This window comes from Lithobates pipiens, unplaced genomic scaffold, assembly GCF_037356315.1.
Source record: "Lithobates pipiens isolate NorthernLeopardFrog02 unplaced genomic scaffold, aLitPip1_a1.2 Scaffold_13, whole genome shotgun sequence".
NCBI classification, from domain to species: Eukaryota; Metazoa; Chordata; class Amphibia; order Anura; family Ranidae; genus Lithobates; species Lithobates pipiens.
The window spans coordinates 342632702-342659061 of record NW_027507718.1 but is presented as its reverse complement, the minus strand read 5'-3'; the positions used below and the strand labels follow the sequence as shown (position 1 = coordinate 342659061).

The 26360-nt window shown below is 41.8% G+C and overlaps 1 protein-coding gene across 3 annotated transcripts in view; it reads right to left on the bottom strand.

Annotated features, from left to right (window-relative positions):
* Positions 1-26360, bottom strand: part of ARFIP1 (ARF interacting protein 1) — a 189036-nt gene that overhangs the window by 41848 nt on the left and 120828 nt on the right. The gene's annotated exons all lie outside the window — the stretch shown is intronic.

Below are 26360 nucleotides of genomic sequence, written 5' to 3'. Positions count from 1 at the left end.
GGTTCTTTACAACATCAGGATTACCCCTACTAACAGGTCAAAGAACTTGAGCCCTTATGAGATTTTGTTTGGGGGCCCACCTAAGGCAGGATTGAATTTTCCACATCAGACTGCTGTAATGTATAATGATTTTCTTTTTTATGCATTTGTCTAATACAAGCAACTAACTGCGATGCACAAGTTTGTTTTTGATTCAATTCCAGATCAAGTAACTGGAACACATGATTTACAGCCAGGTGATTGGGTTCTAGTAAAGAATATGTGAAAGTATCTTCAGGACCAAAATTTCAAGGACCCTTCCAAGTGCTACTGACAACTGCTACAGCTGTAAAGTGACGTGGATACATGCCAGCCATTGCAAGGAAGTACAGCTAATTTCAAAAGATGAGCAAACTACTGTTATGCCTTTGCTTGATCTTAGCAGTCAATGCTATAGAGGAAAATCACATGTACAAATTACACATGCTAACAGACATAAGGAGTAATTTGAGCAATTGCTAGATATGTTCACATAGGCCAGACAGTTAAAAAAAAAAAGGCACACACCTAGTACCCATTTACTTTCATTTTTGTAGTTTAAACAATACAAGGCTGTCCAAAAACTAGTATGCCTAGAATATCAAAAATGTTCTATTACTGTGAAAATACATTTTATACTAAATATAAACTTAAGGCCCTTGAGAATATCCCCTTGTTTAGTAAGGCAAAGAGGTATACAATGTGACATTATGATAGTAAATATGACAAACTCAGACGACATTTAGGCAGGCCATACATGGGTCGAATTTCTTAGCTAAGAATTTTCGTTCCCATTTCACACCATTAGTGGGCTGCAGCAACAGCCGATTTTCATTCGGCAATCAAATTTGAGTAATCGGACATGTTGGAAATTTTATGAAAAACAAACGACTTTCTAATTAATGATGGGAGAATTGTGAAAATGTAATGAGAGAAATGTAAATCGACAAAGAAATGTGCACGTGAAAGAAAAGAAAATTCCCGGAAAGAAAAGAAGATTCCCAGCCACGGAAATTCTTTTTTGTAGCAACATGAGGTGAAATTGAAGGATTGGTTGGCCGAATTTCGAAATCAATGGTGGCACCATCGGATCGCAAAATGCACGAATTCTGATTTTCAAAAGAAAAATCTGTCGAAATTCGACCATGTATGGCCAGCCTTAGTTCAGAAATGTTACATTTTCATGGATTCAACAGATATTTTTTGTCCTCATAGGAATCCTCATTATAGGATTGCTTGTTTTTGTTTTTTGAAGGTGAGCTAAATGTAAAATACAAAGATTACTACAATGACCGTTAGAACTGAGGGAGATGACCCCATGAAGAGATTGAGTGCTATCAGATTAGCAGATTCGTAAGATGCGGAGATGGGCAATAGGAATGAGTAAATATATGTATTCACACACATACCCTAAGAAGATCTTTGCTCCACATAGGATGTGAAGTTGTACTGTGGACCCTCTGGTATCAAATTAGGTAAGGAAGAAATGGTAGTAACCCCTCCATAGGGGTCAAGAGGAGGGAAAATGCTATTTTCCTTCCAGTCACATGATGTATACACACACATTTAACGGCCTCCCTTGCTACTAAGAAGAAATGAATGCTGATTGGACTAAACTATACGATCACACCTATAACGCGCCTAGTGCTTATGCATATACATAAAATATATATTGTTAAACTTGATGTTTTTAAGTCAGGGACACTTCTTTATTCGGCCTGGTAGAGCTGAATATCGGTGTGTGTTGCGTCTCTCCACTGCAGCGAATGAATAAAGCAACTAATTATATTATCTTAAGATCTGGATCTACTATCTCATCTGAAGGTCTTGTTTGGAGACTCCCTAACCTGATTTAACAGTGCCATTATGTAATGGCCAATAAAACGTTCAGTGGACATAAAATAATCAATTTTTTGTTATTTTTTACATATACTTAGTGCAACCTGTTTGGACGGGAAACACATTAACCTTAAAATTTATTGTTCGTTCGGCAGAAAATTCCCAAACTTGTCCTTTGTTTTTTGGCTCAAAAACGTCCCAACCGATTAACAATTTTTGCCCATTAATGTGGCAAAAAACAAACAAACTGTCTAAATAACTGAATTTCGGCCGATTTTATTTATAGCTGTACATTAGTGTTCATAATAATCAGACTCCATAAACTTGATCAGACACTCCTTATCTTCCTTTATGATAAACTTTTATGAAAGGACACTTGTTATGAATAGAGAAGAGCTTGGGTGTCCTCTGAACTCTGAAAGCCAAACTCCAAACGCTTTTGCCTTTTATTTATTTTTAACGCCAATGCGTGGCCAGGTCATGCCCACATGTAGCTCAATGAAGAAGAAGAAAAAAATAAAAAATAAAAAAAAGAGCGTGTTCGAAGTTCAACAAGAGAGAAGTTTGGACACCTGAGCTCATCTCCAGTCACTTGGGATGTGGTTGTGACTCAGTTTTGCCAGCATTGAGCTCAGGACTGCAATAGCAGGGGATCAGAACCCTAACAAGAAAAAAAAAAAAAAAAAAAGAAGGATGGGAGGTTTTAATTGGGCTTTAAACCATTTAAATAAAGTTCACAGTTGTCTGCACCACTGTTAGTGTTCTAGTTGGTCCCATCCCCTGTCACTGCTAATATTGTTGGACAGCCAAATCTGCATGTAAAATGTGGAGGAAAAATATAAATATACAGGGGGGAAAAAAAAAGCAGTTTACTATCTCCCCTAATCTTAATTCTGATGCTCAAACAACTATTTTGCCATAAGATCCATGCCAAATATTAGGGGCAGAGCATTAAAAGTTTTGGAAAACAAGGTGGTGGGTCATGCAGATGACATTTTTTACTATACATTTCAGTAATATAATGCCATCTTCAAATCCTAAATACATCTTCAAAAACCATAGGTCCTAAAAATCTAAAAGTCAATGTTTCACGGCAAACGCTTCACAACATGGGGCCCATTTAAATCTCATATTAAGTACTCAATCATCTACCCAACGCCATCAGTCAGGAAAACATTCTCAGTAAACGTTTGACATTAAGAGTATGTCTGACCCTACAATGACCATTTAAAGAGGGATTCCACCAAAAAAAAAAAATTAAAAGCCAGCAGCTATAAATACTACAGCTGCTGACTTTTAATAAATGGACACTCACCTGTCCCGGGTTCCAGCAATGCCGGCAGCCGAAGCCGATCGATCGCTCGGCTCTCGGCTGCTGCTGCCACCATTCTAGGTGAGGGAATCAGGAAGTGAAGCGAACCGGCTTCACTTCCCGGTTCCCTACTGCGCATGCGCGAGTCGCGCAGAGCGATAGGAAATCTCCGCGCTGTCACTGGGACCCGTGTGTGTCCCAGCAGACAGCGCGGCAGGGCAGGAAATGGCGTAGACTCCCACGGGAGTCTATGCCCGGAAGTGGGTGTAAATACCTGTCTTTGACAGGTATCTCCACCCCCCTCCCCCCTGAAAGGTGTCAATTGCGACATCGGAGGGGGGGGGGGAGGGATCCGATCAGCGGAGGTTCCACTTTAGGGTGGAATCCCGCTTTAAAAAGTGACTCAGTTACCTTATTTTCTCACCTATGTAAGGGGCAATCCCCAACCAATAACCCATCTTTAGATTTCTTTTCTTTTTTTTAACTCTTTCTTTTTTTTATTGACAAGATGTAAAAAAATATATATATATATATATATATATATATATATATATATATATAATAATAATAATAATAATAATAAAAAGACATTTTGGTACAACAACGTTAGCATGGATACATAATAATTCTATGCATAATACACAAGTACGTCCACACATTTACATATATAATAAAAACATGCTACAAACACCTCACATTAGTAGCAGTGAGTGGATTAACACCAGGCATCCCACACCTTGTCATATTTATTAGAGCAACTCCTATGCTCAAAAATAAATTTTTCATAAGGTAGTATCTAAATCTACTGACGGATAGATGGAGAAACAGATTGATGGCACTTAAGTGCGATACTATTTCAGGCCAGAAACAGTGTTTCCATCAGCATCCGATGTCAAAAGCATCCAATCTATCTGCCGCAATCCCACTAAGAATTGCTGATCACCGACATTACTAGTAAAAAAAATAAAAAATAAAATAATAAAGATGGCATAAATATATCCCCTATTTTGTAGATGCTATTTCTTTTGGGCAAACCAATCAGTATATACTTACTGCAATTTTTTTTATTTTTTAACAAAAATATGTAGAATACATATCGGCCTATACTTATTTTTTTGGACATAATAGCAAAAAGTTAAAAATATTGTGGGTTTTTTCCAAAAATGGTCAGCCATTTTTTTTGTTTATAATGCAAAAAATAAAAAACGCAGAGGTGATAAAATACCATCAAAAGAAAGCTTTAATTGTGGGGGGAAAAAAAAGGACCTCAATATTGTTTGGGCACAGCTTTGCATGACCACACAATTTTCAGTTAAAGCGACGCAGTGCCGTATTGCAAAATATGGCCTGGTCATTAAGGGGGTAAATAATTCCAGGGTTGAAGTGGTTAAAGGAGGATTAAACGCTTTAAAAGAAAACTTTGCTTAGAAAAACATGTAGTCCGCTATTGCCAATATCCTCTTAAAGACCCCTTTCACACTGAGGGCGTTAAAAATAGCACCTGCAAAACGCCCTAAAACAGCTGCTCAATGCACTCCAGTGGAGCGGTACGCTGGCAGGGCATCAGAAAAAGTCCTGCCAGCAGCTTCTTTGGAGCGGAGAACTCACTGCTCCTCCACTGCTGCTCCCCATTGAAATCAATGGGGCAGTGCTGTGATACCGGCGGCATTTTGCAGTCGGATTTATCCCCTTTTCGGCCGCTACTCGGGGGGTTAAACTACCCCTGGTAGCGGCCGAATAGCATTGCTAAAAACGACAGTAAAGCACTGCTAAAAATAGTGCTGCTTTACAGCTGACGCCCTAAGCGGCGCAGTGTGTAAGGGGTCAAAATGTGATTTGCTTGGCTGTCTGTTTACTCTGCTTCTGAGTGGCTGACCCAAATTTTCTGATCTGCAATTTTAATCATGCCCTATTTCTTTGGAAGTCACTTACCAGAGGATACAGAGATGATATAAATAATTATAGAATGTTCCTAACCAGACTATAAAAATATATTTTGCAGCTGGCAAAACTAAAATCCCAAGAAATCCATCAGCCCAGTTCAAGCTGTAACAATAGCTACAACATTCAGAACTAAAATGGTAGCAATCACATCCTGGCATTTTCAGGCCTGCTTAAAAGCAGTTATTCTCTGAATAGAGCAACAGTCTAAACATGAGATACACCCTAAATGAGACCTCTTCCTCCTCCATGTACAAATCTGCCACAACAAATGTTTTTCTACATAATGGTAAGAATAAAAGTGTGCACATTCTTAATTCCAGAAGGTTTTGCAATTGAGAAGCATTTTAAATCCCAGGAAGAGACATTTAAACATAGAAAAAACATAAAAGCAAAAAAAGAAAGTTGCTATTTATTGAATGCCTCAGCATTTGTCCAAAAATAGAACATGAAGCAGATCATGTACAGGCTGAGCTATTTGTTTTATAAAAGCTAGATCACAGACGTTGAAGTCATCAATGCAGTGATACAGAGAACAAGAATAATAGCAAGAGGTGGGCTGGCAAGCAATTATACATGATCAAAGTACAGCTCAAATGACATATAAACCATCTTTTGAAGGGTGAGAAAAACAAGTGTGATGAGAAAAGCTGCAGGTGCAAGAGAACCGATGATCCTCAACACCAGTGTACAGCACTGACTCTACCATGGCAACATGTAAGGCCACTCAAACAGGACATATAGAACTCACACTCACTCACAAATGGGTCAGGACACCCAGCTAACAGCAGACAATGTTTATATAAGTAAACTTTGAGGGGCATATATAATATATACCTAGGCAATATCCTATTCTGCCCTAAAGCACACAATTTAATGTGTATATACTACATTTACCTGACTAATTAGGCCACATAACTAATACGCCTAACATTGCAGATGTAACCAAAAACATTGTTCGATAATACATTTATGTGAAATCTTCATTAACAGGAGGTAAATATTTTAATTAGGAGTATATTTTAGTTAGAGAGCAATATACAGTGCATTTATAAAGTATTCAATATCGCATTCACTTTTTCAATTTTGTTATGTTGCAGCTTGATCTTTGTTGTTTAAGGTCCGGGTCACACCAGATGCAGTCCAGTGCGCTTTGTTTTTCTACATCAAAAATCCAAGGACAATAGATTATTAGAGCAGAAGTTTGGCCCAACATCGCATGTTCGGCGAAAACTCGAATTTGCGGGGAGCTTGGTGGGATATTTGCCCGCCGAGCACCCAGCAATGTGCTGCGCAGTGCATTTTAAGTAAGTGAATAGCTGGTTGTTAAGGAGCTGGTGAAAAGCAGTCCTTAACGGGTCAGTCAATGGGCTTCCCCACTGACAGCTGAATGAAGAAAAAAAAAAAAAAGCAATATAAAAAAAAACATAAAAATGAAAAAAAAAAAAAAAAACGACGTAGGGATCTCGCTCCATGTTACTTTTCCTACAAAAAGACGTTGCCATTGTTTTTTTCCTCATCATATTTCACATGGTTTGTAAACAGCAGTTTTATTTTTTGAATCCTCCAATCAGGCTGTGCCCAATATACCTTTGCTAGGTACATTGACTAATTACAGAAAGGAGAAGGAGATATAATGAATGGTTACCAAACTGTGCGCTCTCTGTTCTGTGACATACAAGCACTCAATATGAACAGACCTGAAGCTGAGAGGTAAACTAACTTCATATGTGTTCAGTACATTGTATTGCAAATAGGGTTGTGTGTGTAATTTGTAAATATTATGTTACCTAGTAGACTCTTTTGTAAATACTGTTCAGTGAGTAAATTGTATACATTATGTAACCTGGTCAATATATTGCAGTTTGAACTACTTTTTTTTTAAATCCTCAGATCTAGCTGTGTATTACTCCTGCAGTTACTGGAATTGATTCATATATACACCTAACCTAGATTTTTTTTTTCAGCGGAAGCATATTTTTCTTTTTTGTCTGAAGTCATACCTAAGCAGAGCATGTTCCCGGTGAATACAATGGTGTTACCAATTTCTCACCTGCAACCTGTTGACTAAAGAGTGAGGAAGCTATGCACTGATAAGACAAACAGGTGGTACTCTGGCTCTATCAGCTCGAACGCGGTAACTACAATAGACAACCTACTGCAGCAGACACCGTTTGGCTGATCTGTAGCAGATACATTTAAAGTGTAAAAATGGTGGTGCTGCTCTGTGAGATGACTACTACAAATATCTAAGTGCAAAATAGCTTCAATTTGTTCTGCAAATGTTTTATGTGAGCCTTTTCAAAAAGTGAGTGTATCAGCTCTGAGTTTTATCTTAATAGACCCTGTGTTAAATGTTATTACACCATCTAGGATCTTTCTTCCACCTCTATTACTGGCACTGAGGTAATTATACAGGAGGCTGTATTCATCATAAAGAACTACTAGTAGACCTATTGGAGAGGGACCCTCAGGAGGACCCCTGGAGGCTGTCTGGAGCACCTGACCTAGTTGTATGCAATTACCTTACAGCAGTAAGGTGAGAGGCTAGTGCACACTGAGGTGTCACCACATTGGATTGGTATCAGCCGTTAATTCACTTCCCACGGTTAAGGGAATCATCACTTATTCATCAACTCTAGATTGATTTATGTATCTTCACTTTTTGTTTGTTATGTGTGCCTAGGCTGGCTCATTGGACATTTATGTATTTTCATTTTTTGATTGTCATTTGTGCTTAGGCTGGCAAATTGTAAATTTATCACTGGCTTTCCTCTGCCCATTCCTCTTGGCTTTTTGTCAAGATAAATGGGCAGCTTTACCATCTGAGAAGATAAAGAGCCTCATCTACAAATAACGCAAAAGACTTCAAGCTGTCATTGATGTTAAAGGGGGCAATACACGGTATTAAGAACTGGTGTATGTAAACGTTTGCCCCAAGTTACAGTGCCTTGCGAAAGTATTCAGCCCCCTTGAACTTTTCAACCTTTTGCCACATTATAGGCTTCAAACATAAAGATATAAAATTTTAATTTTTTGTGAAGAATCACCAGCAAGTGGGACACAATTGTGAAGTGGAACGAAATCTATTGGTTATTTTTAACTTTTTTAGCAAATAAAAAACTGAAAAGTGGTGCATGCAAAATTATTCGGCCCCTTTACTTTCAGTGCAGCAAACTCACTCCAGAAGTTCAGCGAGGATCTCTGAATGATCCAGTGTTGTCCTAAATGACTGATGGTGATAAATAGAATCCACCTGTGTGTAATCAAGTCTCTGTATAAATGCACCTGCTCTGTGATAGTCTCAGGGTTCTGTTGAAAGCGCAGAGAGCATCATGAAGACCAAGGAACACACCAGGCAGGTCCGCAATACTGTTGTGGAGAAGTTTAAAGCCGGATTTGGATACAAAAAGATTTCCCAAGCTTTAAACATCCCAAAGAGCACTGTGCAAGCGATCATTTTGAAATGGAAGGAGTATCAGACCACTGCAAATCTACCAAGACCTGGCTGTCCCTCTAAACTTTCAGCTCAGACAAGGAGAAGACTGATCAGAGATGCAGCCAAGAGGCCCATGATCACTCTGGATGAACTGCAGAGAACTACAGCTGAGGTGGGAGAGTCTGTCCATAGGACAACAATCAGTCGTACACTGCACAAATCTGGCCTTTATGGAAGAGTGGCAAGAAGAAAGCCATTTCTCAAAGATATCCATAAAAAGTCTCGTCTAAAGTTTGCCACAAGCCACCTGGGAGACACACCAAACATGTGGAAGAAGGTGCTCTGGTCAGATGAAACCAAAATGCAAAACGATATGTTTGGCGTAAAGGCAACACAGCTCATCACCCTCAACACACCATCCCCACTGTCAAACATGGTGGTGGCAGCATCATGGTTTGGGCCTGCTTTTCTTCAGCGGGGACAGGGAAGATGGTTAAAATTGAGGGGAAGATGGATGCAGCCAAATACAGGACCATTCTGAATGAAAACCTGTTGGAGTCTGCACAAGACCTGAAACTGGGATGGAGATTTATCTTCCAACAAGACAATGATCCCAAACATACAGCAAAATCTACAAAGGAATGGTTCACAAATAAACGTATCCAGGTGTTAGAATGGCCAAGTCAAAGTCCAGACCTGAATCCAATCGAGAATCTGTGGAAAGAGCTGAAAACTGCTGTTCACAAACGCTCTCCATCCAACCTCACTGAGCTCGAGCTGTTTTGCAAGGAAGAATGGGCAAGAATTTGTCTCTCGATGTGCAAAACTGATAGAGACATACCCCAAGCGACTTGCAGCTGTAATCGCAGCAAAAGGTGGCTCTACAAAGTATTAACGCAAGGGGGCCGAATAATTTTGCACGCCCCACTTTTCATTTTTTTATTAGTTAAAGTTTCAAAAATCCAATAGATTTCGTTCCACTTCACAATTGTGTCCCACTTGTTGGTGATTCTTCACTAAAAAATAAAAATGTTATATCTTTATGTTTAAGCCTGAAATGTGGCAAAAGGTTGAAAAGTTCAAGGGGGCCGAATACTTTCGCAAGGCACTATATTTGGGTAGTTTATGTTGGCATTATGATTTAAAAAGAGCAAAAACACAGTTGATTCATAATAAAGTGCTTCAGCCAAATGCCAACCATGAGTGAAAGAAATTTTTTTTATTTATCCTTCATATTCTCTGAAAAATGGGCAAGAAATCATACATACACACATACACACACACACACCCTTATTGTAGGTCTTTCTGGAGCAAGCCATTTTTTTGGTATTGCTCCTTTGGCTGCATTTAACAAAAATGAAACTAAATGTATTTTATATGGTTTTATTGTATTATTTGTACTGTGGAATAAACAACTCCAGATAGTCAAGATTACTAAAACGGAGGTACAAGACAATCTTTTGCCACACCTCCGGCCAATATACCCGTATCTTTGTGCAGTTCCACCAGTGGCCTGTAAATCACAGCCTCTCCAACACAATGGCGATTTGTCTGGTTGAAATGTATGTGCTTTATCTGGGGTTATATACCAAATAGCCAGACATTTGTAGTTCATCTCAATGGTGTTAGTGTCTACCGAATAACTGTTTACAGATAACAGATTCCCTTTCCCATTTTCCGATGAATGGAGGTATTTTTGCTCCGCCATATTGGTAGTTATTTTGTAAATCTGTGATATACTGTGCTTAAAGTGGAGTTCAACCACAAAAGTGGAGCTTCCACTCGTTGTACTCCTTCCACCCTCCGGTGCCACATTTGGCACCTTTCATAGAAAGGGGGGGGGGGGGGGGACACAGGATACCTGTCTTTCACAGGTACCCTGTCCCCACTTCCGGGAGCCTCAGCCGCGGGTATTTGCATCATAGCTAGGGTTCTCTCCTCCTTCCCCAGCCACCAGACCAGTAGGAGAGAGGAGCGGAGCGCATGCGCAGTAAGGTTCCCGGCGTGACCTGACAACTGATGGAGAGGTAAGTGTCCGATTATTAAAAGTCAGCAGCTGCTGGCTTTTCATTTTTGCAGCAGTAGGTGGACCTCCACTTTAATAGGCCCCCGAGAGTTACATAAATTGTAATATGAATTAAACTTTTCTTCTGATCTTATCGGTCGTGGAAGCGATTGACACAAGATGCTTTAGCTATAAGGCCTAATGTACACGGGATGCTGAGGCAACCTCTTCTGAACAATTTTTTTGACAGCTTGAAACCAAGGTTTAAAAACGCAGTTTAACCGCATTTGCATGTCGCGTTTAGCCACGTTCGCGTCTAGGAGCGTTAATTTAAGATAACATCGCACAGAGTGAGTAGCAGCAGCTGAGAGAGCAGCAGTGTACTTGTATCTACCTCAACCCCTGTGCTTTTACTATGGATCCCATAATTAGCATATGTAGGGAAATTAAAAAAGCCAAATATTAAAGTTCATGCAACTATGTTTGATCAAGTGGGGGGTCAAGCTCAATGGCGGGGTCATCTGGTTCAAATCTAACATATAGGTCAAATTCCAAATCTACTTTGGCTAACAGCAATGCTAGTAGTGTATTGGATCATGGGCTCATTAGGGTTATATAAATGGTCTATGAAGAATTGCAAACTATTACAAGTTTAAATTAAAAAAAAAAAAAAAAAATTTTTTGGTTTTTCATCATTTGCTATCATTTTTACGTTTTGTAATGTAAAAAAAAGAAAGAAGAATAAGGCACCACCTTTAAAAATACCTCTAAACGAAAACGCGGCTAGACACCAGTACCACGTTTGGCATCTGAAACGTCGGTGTCTGAACACATTATTTTGCCTACAAAGAAAAGCCTCTAAACTCAACTGCCTAAAAACTACATGAAACAAACCTGTGTACGTGTACACATAAGATAACATTGGACAAGTTCAGGGGCAGTTGAAAAAAGCAATCAACTGACTCTGAATGTCCGTTAACCAGCAGCAGTGTGCAGGAGGCCTAAATATCTCCATTCAATCCATTTTAGTGGTCCTCACTTGTGTTTCAATTCTTGGAATGGACCAATTTCCCATTTTTTAAACTATCTTTTTTTTTTTTTTTTACAAATAGAATTTTATTGAATTTTAAATGTGGGCAAACGCCAAACGAACATACAACAGAGATAGACAATAGAGGTCGCAGCCTCCAAAAGACATGTTCCAGCAACATTAATCAGCAGTCACTACATGTAGTATACGTCCGGGAGTAGCTCTTCAAAATGCATATTACTCTCGCCTGACAACTGCAGCCCGGGGTCCCCAGCAATCCAGAAGAGGCAAGATTACCAACTACCCCGAGCCACCGAGGGGTCGTCCGCCAGTCATGACGGGATCACTACCGGATAGGTCCGGAGGCATGCACCAGTGAAAAGAAGTACCGTATATACTCGAGTATAAGCCGAGATTTTCAGCCTCTTTTTTGAGGCTGAAAGTGCCTCCCTCGGCTTATACTCGAGTCATCGCTGTCTGCCCGCTCGATCAGCGTGTCGAGCAGACAGACAGCGGCCATTCTATGATTCAAAAGCCGCGCCTCCGGCTCCGCCTTCGCCTGTGATAGGCGGAACACTGAATTTCCCAGCAGCCTGTGTTCCGCCTATCACGGGCATCCGCTCATCCTCGTACTACGGACGAGGATGATACGACGTCCGTGATAGGCGGAACACAGGCTGCTGGGAAATTCAGGCTTTTGAATTTTACAATGGCCGCCGACGAAGAGGGCACGGGACGGAGGCAAGGCAAGGCACGGCACGGGACGGGACGGGACGGGACGAGACGAAGGCAAGGCAAGGCACGACACGGGACGGAGGCTCGGGACAAAGGCTCGGGACAAAGGCTCGGGACACAGGTAGGCTGGACACACACACACACACACACACACACACACACACACACCTGTACTGCCCACTAAACATGATGGGATTTTTGTCGTGGCTATGACGCAAAGTGGCTGCTGGATGGTCTTCTCTGTGTGGGTGGCCAGCGGGAATAAATCTGCGACTCAACTATTCCCTTTTCCCTGCCAAAGTGAATGGGTCCTCAGCCCTGGTTCACACTATATTGCCATGCAGCTAACACTGCAAACCCTATTCATTTCCGCACTGCGTTTTGCGATCTGCTGCGGGTGTAGGTGCAGGTAGGCTGGACACACACACACACACACACACACACACACACACACACACACACACACACACGGATGGAGACACACATACACGGATGGATGGATGGATGGAGACACACACACACACAGGGATGGATGGATACACACAGGGATGGATGGATGGATGGATGGAGACACACACACACACACACAGGGATGGATGGATGGATGGATGGAGACACACACACACAGGGATGGATGGATGGATGGACACACACACACACAGGGATGGATGGACGGACACACAGGGATGGACGGACACACAGGGATGGACGGACACACACACAGGGATGGACAGGCATGTCTCACCCTCGGCTTATACACGAGTCAATAAGTTTGCCAGTTTTTTTGGGGGTAAATTGGGGGCCTCGGCTTATATTCGGGTCGGCCTATAATCGAGTATATACGGTAGAAAGAACGAATGGAAGTTTGAAAGCAAGAAGAGAAGAGAGGAGGGAAAAAAGAGGGGGGGGGGGAAAGAGGGCGGAGGGTGGAACAGATACTCCACCTGTTTCTAGCATCCCAACAGTAAAGTTAGGCTGCCCCATCTAGACTATGACAAGTTGTAATCGCTCAGGTCCTAAAAAAGGGATTTTCCCTCGTCCGAGTGTATAAACATATTCCATAGAGACCATGTTTTCCTATATGTATCTTGCCTATTTTGGGATGTCAGGATCAAAACTTCTTTAAAATATCTTTTAACTGTGTGTTTTTAACCCAATAACCAAATTGTACCCTGTTCCCTAGTAAAAAAATAAATAAAAAATTGTGCCCGTTAATGAAATTGAAGGTGAATTATATTCCCATTTAGCTGGTCGGTGCAATCTATCCCAAACTCGGAATACATTTCTAGTTTGTTTGGGGGGTTTTCCATTTAGTGTTCTATATTTATGTGGGACCCAAATATTCTTATCCAATTGTGTTTTACTACATGTGTTTTCTACCACCACCCATCTTTTGTCATTTTTTATCCTAGTCCACTCAACCATCCGTGCCAACACTACGGCATCATAGTATCTTTTTCTATCTGGTGCAGATAACCCCCCATGTGCTTTATCTTTAGCCAACACTGTGTGCTGTATCCTCGGTTTCTTGTTCTGCTATATGAACCTTGACATTCCTTTTAATACTTTAAAATAAGTCTGGAGTATTGTTATTGGGATGATCTGAAAATGTATATATTATTTTTGGGAGCATTACCACCTTTATTAAGTTTATTCGTCCTATCCAGGAGAGTGGCCTTATAGCCATTCTTTTAAGATCTTGTTTAATAATGGGATATAGTTTCCCTATGCAAGGAGTTACTTTTATTCCAAGATAATTTAAATCTGTTTTCACCCATGTAAAAGGTAATTCTCCCTGCAAAGCTTATTCTTCCTTCTTACTTATATTTAATATCTGACTTTGTCGGGTTAAAACTTCAGGTTAGAGAGGTTGCCATACTGCTTTAGTTTGTTTATTAGATATGGTAATGAAATTCTGGGGTTGGTTACATAGCACAGGACATCTACATATGCTGCTACCTTATGTTGTTCTTCCCCGATCTTCACCCCTCCTATGTCTACATTGTTTCCTATAGTTGCCAATAATAGTTCCAAAATCAAGACAAACAAGAGGGACAAGAGCGGATATCCTTGTCTTGTACCTTTTCCCCATGTATGGTTTATTCTAACTGATGAGCTGTAAAATATTTAAAACCTCGCCTATATATAATTTTGGGTACCAAAATTTTCTGCCATTTTTCGGATGTACACAGCTTTGAGGCTTGACACATTTGGTTTCTATTCCCTTAACTGGGGATGAAATTGTGTTTGTGTGCTATACAATTCCTCTAAGTGTATTCTGTTCGTGAAAAATTTAGATTTAATAAACAGTTGTGCAATTATTGCACAACGTAAAATTTATTCTATAGGGACTCTGCTTTCAGAAATTTTTTATATTTTGGAGATTTAAAGGATAAGTTCACCTCTGAAACAAGTTACGTGTTCCACATGTATTTAGGGTGCAACAAGTAACATTTTCCAGCTCCTGCCTGCACTCCCTCCCAACCCCTCCTCCATGTAACAGCGGACAGGGGATATTCTCACTGCACTTGCTGTCAATTCACAAACAGAGCAACCGTGCAGCGCTCCCCCCTCACAGCTGTGTCATTTATTCACAGAGTCCTCTATATGAGCTAAAATTATAATTAGCCACCGCACTCACCAGTAAGGAACTTCGAGGGCACTGGTGAGCACTCTTGTAGTCCAACCGATTCTTCCTACAATTCAAGTGGTTGTAAACCCTTACAAACCACTTTGACCTACAGGCAAGCCTAGATTAAGGCTTACCTGTAGGTCCAAGAAATTTCGGAGCAGCGGTGACGTCACTCCCACAAATGCGCACGGGAGCCGCTACTAACGGAATATCATGCAAAAGATCCAGAAAGTCGACAAAGAAAACGAAAGTTCACCGCTCCAGGCCAATCCACCGGCAGGCTACCAACTCTCCAGATAGGTGGGGGTTCCAGGTGCAGGCTGATTGCACAAACCAAGTATACAGGAAACAAACAAAACTCTGGACAGCCGCACTCCGGATTAGGTAAAAAATGAAAATGCCTTTATTTCTTCAAGTGAAAAAACTCCATATCACACGAAACATCACAGCAAAGGGAAAAATAGAACAAAATTGCAGACGCGTTTCACGCTAAAACCAGCGCTTACTCTGAGTAAGCGCTGGTTTTAGCGTGAAACGCGTCTGCAATTTTGTTCTATTTTTCCCTTTGGTGTGATGTTTTGTGTGATATGGAGTTTTTTCACTTGAAGAAATAAAGGCATTTTCATTTTTTACCTAATCCGGAGTGCGGCTGTCCAGAGTTTTGTTCATTTCCTGTATACTAACGGAATATCGCCGTTAGCAGCAGCATGCTGCTAACGGCAATAGATTAAGGCTTAGCTGTAGGTCCAAGAAATATCTACTAAACCTACACGGTTTAGGAGATAGTTACTAAAAGATAGGCACTGCTGACTATGGCGCATGCGCCGTAAACAGCGGCACGCAGGCGCACTATCGCCGTTAGCGCTGCTAACGGCGATAGTGCGCCTGCGCGCCGCTGTCTATGACATGCGCGGTAAATGACACATCATGGGCTACTATGCGATGCATATTAGCCCATTATGCTTTACTTTTGCAGGGAGACAAAGTAGAAGTAAACCCATCAGGGTTTACTTCCTCTTTCAGTAACTGCTTACCTGTATCAGAGGTATAGTATCTCACAAGAGTGAGTACACCCCTCACATTTTTGTAAATATTTTATTATATCTTTTCATGTGACAACAGAGGAAATTACACTTCGCTACAATGTAAAGTAGTGAGTGTACAGCTTGTATAACAGCGTACATTTTTTGCCTGCTCAAAATAACTCAACACACAGCCATTAATGTCTAAACTGCTGGCAACAAAAGTGAGTCCACCCCTAAGTGAAAGTGGGCCCAAAGTGTCAATATTTTGAGTGGCCGCCATTATTTTCCAGCACTGCCTTAACCCTCTTAGGCATGGAGTTCATCAGAGCTTCACAGGTTGCCACTGGAGTGATCTTCCACTCCTCCATGATGATATCACGGAGCTGGTGGATGTTAGAGACGTTACACTTCACCACCTTCCATTTGAGGATGCCCCACAGATGCTCAATAGGGTTTAGGTCTGGAGACATGCTTGGCCAGTCCATCACCTTGACCCTCAGCTTCTTTAGCAAGGCAGTGGTAATCTTGGAGGTGTGTTTGGGGTCGCTATGTTGGAATACTGCCCTGCGACCCAGTATCCGAAGCTTTAGTATATCACAGTACATGTTGGCATTCACGGTTCCCTCAATGAACTGAAGCTCCCTAGCACTCATGCAACCCCAAACCACGACACTCCCAGCACCATGCATGACTGCAGGCAAGACACGCTCTTTGTACTCCTTACCTGGTTGCCGCCACACACACACAACACCATCTGAACCAAATACGTTTATCTTGGTCTCATCAGACCACAGGGCATGGTTAGTTAGTTAGTAATCCATGTCCTTAGTCTGCTTGTCTTCAGCAAACTGTTTGCAGGCTTATGCATCATCTTTAGAATAGGCTTCCTTCTAGGACAACAGCCATGCAGACAAATTTGATGCAGTGTGCGGCGTATGGTCTGAGCACTGACAGGCTGACCTCTCCCCCCCACCCCTTCAACCTCTACATCAATGCTGGAAGCACTTATATGTGCATTTCCCAAAGACAACCTTTGGATAGGATGCTGAGCACATGCACGCAACTTCTTTGGTCAACCATGGCGAGGCCTGTCCTGAGTGGAAGCTGTCCTGTTAAACCACTGTATCTTGGCCACCGTGCTCCAGCTCAGTTTCAGGGTCTTGGCAATCTTCTTATAGCCTGGGCCATCTTTATTTAGAGCAACAATACTTTTTTTCAGATTCTCAGAGAGTTCTTTGCCATAAGGTGCCATGTTGAACTTCCAGTGATAAGTATGAGAGAGTGAGAACACCAAATTTAACACACCCGTGACCTTGTAACACTAGGGTGTGGATGGGCAGCAGGTATGTTAAATTTGGCGTTATCGCTCTCACTCTCTCATACTGGTCACTGGAAGTTCAACATGGCACCTCATGGGAATGAACTCTGAGGATGTGAAAAAAAGAATTGCTGCTCTACATAAAGATGGCCTAAGCTATACGAAGATTGCCAAGACTCAGTCACACGACACTGGGGAGGGAAAATGGTTTTTGGGCCCAATTTTGACATTTTCACCTAGGGGTGTACTCATTTTAGTTGCCAGCAATTCAAAATGAATAGCTGTGTGTTGAGTTATTTTGAGGGGGACAGCAAATTTACACTGTTCTACAAGCTGTACACTCACTACATTACATTGTAGCAAAGTGTAATTTCTTGTTGTCACATGAAAAAGATATAATAAAATATTTACAAAAATATGAGGGATGTACTCACTTTTGCAAGATACTGTATAGGCAGACAAGCGTGTAAACAAGAAACTGCCAAACATCCATGGAGTGGATTAATTCTGTGAACAGGAGGACGGTGGCATTCAGTAGAGCAAGCTGGAACATACACTGCTGACACTTCTGGTCGGTGGAACGCAAGCTGACAACCAGGGGAATGACGTCACTTCCAGGTGCTGGAGCGGATGGACAAATAGGCTACGCGTTTTCAGAGCTACGGTCCTTCCTCAGGCCTAACGGCGGCAGTGATTGGACAGGAGTTATATGGCCAGGAAAACATCCATGGATGTTTGAAAGTTTCTTGTTTACACGCCTATTGCTAGTGTACTTTTGTGACTACCAAATTTTAAGTTTTCATTAAAGCACTCAGAGTAGAGCCTCTGTCCATTTCCAGTGTTCCTAGAAGATTGCTTTGCTGCTTAGTCTTCAAACGGGGCTGCCTTCTACAGTTGCTGGTTTTTTAACTACATGATATGGACTTTCATTAACCAGGACTTGTTGTCTTGTCATTATTCCTCTTGTGACTGTTTATATGCTATTTTAAATTGCCCTTTTCCCCTCCCTCCTCCTCCTTTCCCCTTGTTTATGAGCAACCTGATGGTGAAATATACAGTGTAAGAGTTAGCGCTCACTCTACCCACCTGTATGCATAGGCAGACCGTGTACCGAGAGAGTGCTACAGGGCAAAACAATTTTTTTTTTTAAATTACCTGCAAAATGATGTGCATTTATTTTAATAAAAAGTGAACTTATCTTAATTTTTTTAGGCAAAACTATAGATTTTAATGTGTGGGAAAACAAAAAGAATGAAATAATTGCTCTTGAGGAGTACTCTTCAAAAGCAAATGCCGGCTGCCACATTGTGTTGGAACTGTAATTTGCCCATCTGTGTTTCATGAAGTCACTACTACTTTGCAGGTTTAGTTCTGTGCCAATTACCACAAAGCTTAGCTCCTATATCCCAGAAGCTTTCTTTGCTGTATTCTTGCATGAGTGTACTTCCCCCTACCTGACATAGTAGCTGAGCACAGAAACATGGTATTAAAATGGACATCTGGTCAGAATATACGCCATGCCCATGCAGTCAAAGTAATGTGTAAAGCGGCAGGGTCAGCAACCAGTAGATTGTGGTCAGGTGACCGTTAGATCGTGGCTTGGGCTTGCTGACCAACCATTGCACAGCATCAAATAGAGTACAATGCAGGGGGACTACTTGAAAAGTTGGAGCTGTAGTAGGGTGCAAGAGCTGATTGCTTAGTGCTGGCTCCTGTCCCATGCAGAATGATACTGTCTGCACTCCACCTCTTATCCCAGATAGAGGTCTTCAGAGCGGTGCCAGGAGCAGGAAAGAGGAGATCTTCAGGTCAGTGGGAAGCAATACACTGTGCATAATAGTATAGGGCTACTTTCACACTTATGCGCTGCAGATTACCCACCCCGGGGTTGCAGTGCAGTATACTTGCAGCTTTCCTGCTGGTTTGCTACGCTTAGTCATAGACTTCTATTATATCCTGCAGGTTTGGTGCACTTTCTGAAAGCACACCACAGCTGCAGGGTATAAATAGAAGTCTATAGCAAAGCTAACCCAGGAAAGTCACAGATGCACTGTGCTTCACCCACAGTTCAGGTAAACCACAGCACATCAGTGTGAAAGCAGCCTTATAGGGGGCTCAAAACAGTAAGGGCTAATTTACATTTGCAGTTTGGAGGTGGTTAAACCCAATAGTTAAGACATGTCGATCACCCCCACCCCAAACGTGCCTCCTTGTAGCTGCAGTGGCCAGGGGTGTACACATTACAGCCGCAGCAGAAGTTACAAGCCCTGTCATGGTTGGTGGCTGTAGCACCGAATGAGGCCGCTATGTAAGTGTCCTGCAACCTTGTGCAGTAAAGCAAACAATCCGGCAGCATTGTGTTGCTTTCTCATCACCTACTTTAACTCCTTGGACCCCGCAGAAGCATGCAATTGTGGGGAGCTTGCAGAGTGGCCCCATTTACGTGAATGGGTCGTGATTGGTAGGTGGTAGCAACCACAAAAGCAACAGGAGGTTCAATTCCAGCTGCGGCATGTGCAGACCTTTGGCTGCTGCCTCAACAGCTAAAGGGGGTGGTAAACAAGTGACTCAAACGCAGGGATTTACCACCTTAGGTCTTCAATACAAGGATTATTGCAATAGTTCTAATTCGGTAGTAAAGAGGCTATAACTGTAACGTTAGGGAAATAAACAATCGTGTTAAGTAATTTATAGACTACAAACTATGTATATCCTACCTAAAAGCTTAGTGGTGGTCTTAAACTTAAATGGGCTTCTGCACACCTAGCGTGATAACTGGCATTTTTCTCCACTGGATAAATTCCAGTCACTACTAGGGCACATAAACAATTGTTTTCTATATTCCCTGTTTGCATCGGAAAACATGAAGTGAACCGCAGTAAAATGCTGACATGCGGCACTTTGTGTACTTCTTACAAAGTTAAAAAATAAAAATAAAAGATTAAAAACCGATGAAATGTACATCACACTGTTTCCTCCCAATAGCACACTATTGCTGAAAACGGACTGTAGCCCACATGCTAAAACAGAGTGTTAAAGGTGTGGGCAGTGTGAATGAAGCCTAACTCTGTATGGTAATACATTTTGCGAATATAAAATAAAAAAACTACACCGCTCAATTAAACAAATTGTTAACTCATAAAAACAACTGTCAAACTTGTTTAGCAAACAATAATTTATCTTTTATAATTGCTTTTAGAGTAAGTAACTAAAATCTAGAAAAACAAGATCTGAGCTCAAAGGGATAGGAAGAGTTTTTCAAAAGTACAGTACAAACTGTACTAACAAATTATAAAACAATATTACATAATTAAGAATACAGGTACAAGCAACGGATGTATGCAAGTTGCCTAAAGCTGTATTTCTCAGTGTAAATTAAAAGAGGATGGGAAGCTTTTTTTTCTGAAAGTACAGTACAAACAGATCTCAAAACAGTAACAGCAAATTATACAACACAATCACATAATTAGGACCCGATAATATAGTTAATACAAGCACTGGATGCATGCTAGTGGCCTAAAGCTGTATTTATCAGCATAAATCACAACCTAGCTGACTCAGTTTTACATGTTAAAAAATATAATACCGTATATACTCGAGTATAGGCCGACCCGAATATAAGCCGAGGCCCCCAATTTACCCCCAAAAAAACTGGCAAACTTATTGACTCGTGTATAAGCCGAGGGTGAGACATGCCTGTCCATCCCTGTGTGTGTGTCCGTCCATCCCTGTGTGTCCGTCCATCCCTGTGTGTCCGTCCATCCCTGTGTGTCCGTCCATCCATCCCTGTGTGTGTGTCCATCCATCCATCCATCCCTGTGTGTGTGTGTCTCCATCCATCCATCCCTGTGTGTGTGTGTGTCTCCATCCATCCATCCATCCATCCCTGTGTGTATCCATCCATCCCTGTGTGTGTGTGTGTGTCTCCATCCATCCATCCATCCGTGTGTGTGTGTCTCCATCCGTGTGTGTGTGTGTGTGTGTGTGTGTGTGTGTGTGTCCAGCCTACCTGCACCTACACCCGCAGCAGATCGCAAAACGCAGTGCGGAAATGAATAGGGTTTGCAGTGTTAGCTGCATGGCAATATAGTGTGAACCAGGGCTGAGGACCCATTCACTTTGGCAGGGAAAAGGGAATAGTTGAGTCGCAGATTTATTCCCGCTGGCCACCCACACAGAGAAGACCATCCAGCAGCCACTTTGCGTCATAGCCACGACAAAAATCCCATCATGTTTAGTGGGCAGTACAGGTGTGTGTGTGTGTGTGTGTGTGTGTGTGTGTGTGTGTGTGTGTGTGTGTGTGTGTGTGTGTGTGTGTGTGTGTGTGTGTGTGTGTGTGTGTGTGTGTGTGTGTGTGTGTGTGTCCAGCCTACCTGTGTCCCGAGCCTCCGTCCCGTGTCGTGCCTTGCCTTGCCTTCGTCTCGTCCCGTCCCGTGCCGTGCCGTGCCTTGCCTCCGTCCCGTGCCCTCTTCGTCGGCGGCCATTGTAAAATTCAAAAGCCGCGCCTCCTCCTTCGCCTGTGATAGGCGGAACACTGAATTTCCCAGCAGCCTGTGTTCCGCCTATCACGGACGTCGTATCATCCTCGTCCGTAGTACGAGGATGAGCGGATGCCCGTGATAGGCGGAACACAGGCTGCTGGGAAATTCAGTGTTCCGCCTATCACAGGCGAAGGCGGAGCCGGAGGCGCGGCTTTTGAATCATAGAATGGCCGCTGTCTGTCTGCTCGACACGCTGATCGAGCGGGCAGACAGCGATGACTCGAGTATAAGCCGAGGGGGGCACTTTCAGCCTCAAAAAAGAGGCTGAAAATCTCGGCTTATACTCGAGTATATACGGTAATCACATTAACATTTAGTGCTGAAAACTGGTCATTCTGAAAAGCAGTCTAGTTTATTCCAGTGTACTTATTCCAAACATATACAGTGCATTCGGAAAGTATTCACAGCGCTTCACTTTTTCCACATTTTGTTATGTTACAACCTTCTTCCATAATGGATTAAACTCATTATTTCCATCAAAAATCTACAAACAATACCCCATAATGACAACATGAAAGAATTATGTTTGAAATCTTTGCAAATTTAAAAAAAAAATAAAAAATTACATGTACATAATAAGTATTCACAGCCTTTACCATGACACCTAAAATTTAGCTTGGGTGCATCCTGCTTCCATTAATCATCCTTGAGATGTTTCTACAACTTGAATGGAGTCCACCTGTGGTAAATTCAGTTGACTGGACATGATCTGGAAAGAAACACACTTTCCTATATCAGGTCCCACAAACATTGCCGGTTCACACTGAGGCAGCACGACTTGCAGCGCGACTACCTCAGGCGACCTGCACACTACAGCAGCGGCGACTTGCAAAACAACTTTTATATAGAAGTCAATGCAAGTTGCCTAAAGTTGCCCCCAAAGTAGTACAGAAACCTTTTTCTAAGATGGAGCGACTTGAGTGGCTCCTATTAGAACAGTTCCATTGTACAGAACGGAACACGACTTGTCAGATGGCTAAGTCGTCTGACGAGTCATCCCAGTGTGACTCGGCTCTTAACAGTGTATGTCAGAGCACAAACCAAGCCATGAAATCCAAGGAATTGTCTGTAGACCTCAGAGACAGGAATGTGTCCCGGCACAGAACTGGGAAAGTGTATAGAAAATGTTGTCCAGTATTGAAGGGCCCAATGAGCACAGTGGCCTCCATCATCCCTAAATGGAAGTAGTTTGGAACCACCAGGACCTCTTCCTAGAGTGGGCCGTCTGGCCAAACCGAGTGATCTGGGGAGAAGAGCCTAAATCAGGGAGGTGACCAAGAACCCGATGGTCACTCTGACAGAGCTCCAGCATTTCTCTGTGGAGAGAGGAGAACCTTCCAGAAGAACAACTATCTATGCAGCACTCCACCAATCAAGCCTGTATGGGAGAATGGGCAGACGGAAGCCACTCCTCAGTAAAAGGCACATGACAGCCCGCCTGGAGTTTGTCAAAGGGCACATTAAGGACTCTCAGACCATAAGAAATAAAATTCTCTGGTCTGATGAAACAAAGATTGAACTCTTTGGCCTGAATGGCAAGAGTCATATCTGGAGGAACCAGGCACCGCTCATCACCTGGCCTATACCAGCTCTATAGTGCAGTATGGTAGTGACAGCATTGTGCTTTGGGGATATTTTTAAGCGGCAGGAACTGGGAGACTAGCGAGGATCAAGGAAAAGATGAATGCAGTAATGTACAGAGACATCCTTGATGAAAACCTGTTCTAGAGCACTCCGGAACTCAGACTGGGATGAAGGTTCACCTTTCAACAGGACAATGACCCTATGCACACAGCAAAAATAACAAAGGAGTGGCTACGGGTCAACTCTGAATGTCCTTGAGTGGCCCAGCCAGAACCCTGGCTTGGACCGGATTGAACATCTCTGGAGAGACCTGAAAATGGCTGTGCACCGACGCGCCCCATCCAAACAGCTGATGCTTGAGAAGTCCTGCAAAGAATGGGAGAAACTGCCCAAAAACACGTGTGCCAAGCTTGTAGCATCATACTCAAAAAGACTTGAGGCTGTAATCGGTGCCAAAGGTGTTTCAACAAAGTATTGAGCAAAGGCTGTAAATACTAATGTACATGTTTTTTTTGTTTTGTTTTTTAATTTGCAAAGATTTCAAACAAACTTCATTTATGTTGTCATCATGGGGTATTGTTTGTAGAATTTTGAGAAACATTATGAATTTAATCCTTCTAGGATTAAGGCTGTAACATAACAAAATTTGGAAAAAGCGAAGCACTGTAAATACTTTCCGGATTCACTGTAAATCAATGAATGAACAGGTTTTTCTTTCAAGTAACGTTTTATACGACCTTACAACACTATCATTGAAAAATATGTTGTGCCTATCATTCGGTAGTTGCCATATGCAATTATGCCAAGGGTATACATTATTTTCTGGTTTATTCTATACATCACAGACACACGAAGACTATAGAAAGAAGAAGACTTTGTGCAGCCACAGCCGGGTAGAGGATGACTGCTGACATTACATGATATTCGGTAAAGATAAAAGTGTCACTAAACCCGCATCACAAAAAAAACACTATTAATAAATGGTGAATTATATACACTTCACACTCACTCAGTCACTATAAGATTTGTTATCTGTATTATGCCAAAAAAAAAAAACTGATTGAAACTGCTGCTCTCTGTCTCCATCTTCTGTCCAAGTCCCCAATGCAGCTATGGATTTTGCAACTCTGCACATACTCACTTTGCAGTGAGTTTCTAGGCCAATCATTTCCTCCCTATTACAATCTGAGCAGCCCATATGACTTGAGTAACACATGTGGGTGAATACACAGTGGTAAATGACAGCCCTCTCTCTCCCTCCTTCATGCTCACTAACCAGCTAAACACAATGGGGGCAGGATATCACGTAGATTGATGGAGGCTTCACCTCCCTCTTGTTCTAAGACACAGGCTGGAGGGGTGCAACGCAGCCTGTGAATGCCAAAAATCCGCCCACACCATTTTATTGCCAAAAAAATAAAGATTTGATTTCAAATATATATATTTGTATGACAAGATAAAACAGTTTATTGATATTTTTACTCTGTATTCCAAAATTTTATTTTATTTTTTTAACATGTAGCAGAGGGCTAGAAGCTCCTCCTACTTACGTTTCCCTACAGACAGGGTGGGAAAGATCTGGGTCATGTGACAGCTGTATATTGATTAGGAAAGAGGTACTTTTTTTTGTCATCATCCACATACAGAAATAGAAGGGACAATATAAATTAAACTGTGTGTGTATAGTATCAATTTAACCTCTATTTTATACCCCACCTTGTTACACTTCGCCAAATTCTTATAATTATCCATATACACTTCTGCTACATCAATGCTCTGTGGGGCAGCTGCCATTACTTTACCATTTCTGTTAGAAAAAAACCCATTCATTTTTATGGAGACACAAGAGTTTATGTACTAAAATTGGAGAGTGCAGAAACTGGTGCAGCTCTGCATTGAAACTAATCAGCTTCCAACATCAGCTTTTTGTTCAATTAAGCTTTGTCAAAAAAAAATAAAAATAAAAAAAAACACTGGAAGCTGATTGGTTTCTATGCAGAGCTGCACCAGGATTTTGCACTCTAGTGTTTTAGTAAAAAAACAAAACAAGGTGCATCAAGCACTTTACTATTTGTGCATGGGAAAATTCCATTTATTTCTACAGAGTCAGTGTATAATGAATTCCAATGGGTCTTGGAGGAGCCTGGACAGGTGAATTGATTGGACTATACAGGGGGTGCTGGTGGAGTTTAAACTAAAGCAATACCCTACTAAGGTTTTCAGATATTTCACCAACTTAAAGCCAAGGGAGCAATGTGGATACTGTTGGAATATATTTTGTCATGCAAGGTTTACTTTAAAGGGTTGGATCACTCAAGCAATTTTGCAGTTTGGCCAGACACTGATCAACTTTTTTTTTTTTTACTTTTTTATTTTTTTTTTAAATGGAAAAACTTCCTGATGCAATGCCAAATAAGTAAAGAAAGACAATACAATGAAAAGATCTCTAAATCAGTCTCTAATAATAAAAGATAGTGAGCCATATGGCTTGGCAGTTAATATTTTGTATGCCAACTACTCACTGTTTTGGATGGACACTGGCAGGCTTGTCCTTAAGAGCCGGTTCACACAGGGGAGACTTGTCAGACGACTTAGGCGCCTGACAAATTGCATACAGTTCTGTGCTATGGAACCGTTCTAATAGGAGCGACTCAAGTCGCCCCGACTTGGAAAAAGGTTCCTGTACTACTTTTGAGGCTACTTGCATTGACTTCTATACAGAAGTAATTTTGCAAGCTGCCGCTGAAGTTGTGTGCAGGTCGCCTGAGGCAGTCGAGCTGCAAGTCGTGCTGCCCCTGTGTGAACCGGCTCTTAAACGGAAAGAAAAAAAAAAAAAAAAAAAAGGAGGAAATGGGGAGGGGGGGAGGAGGGGGGGGGGGCTGAAAGAAAGGGAGATAGATTAAGAACAATAAAGAATTGTTAAGGAACGAGCCTGCGAGCG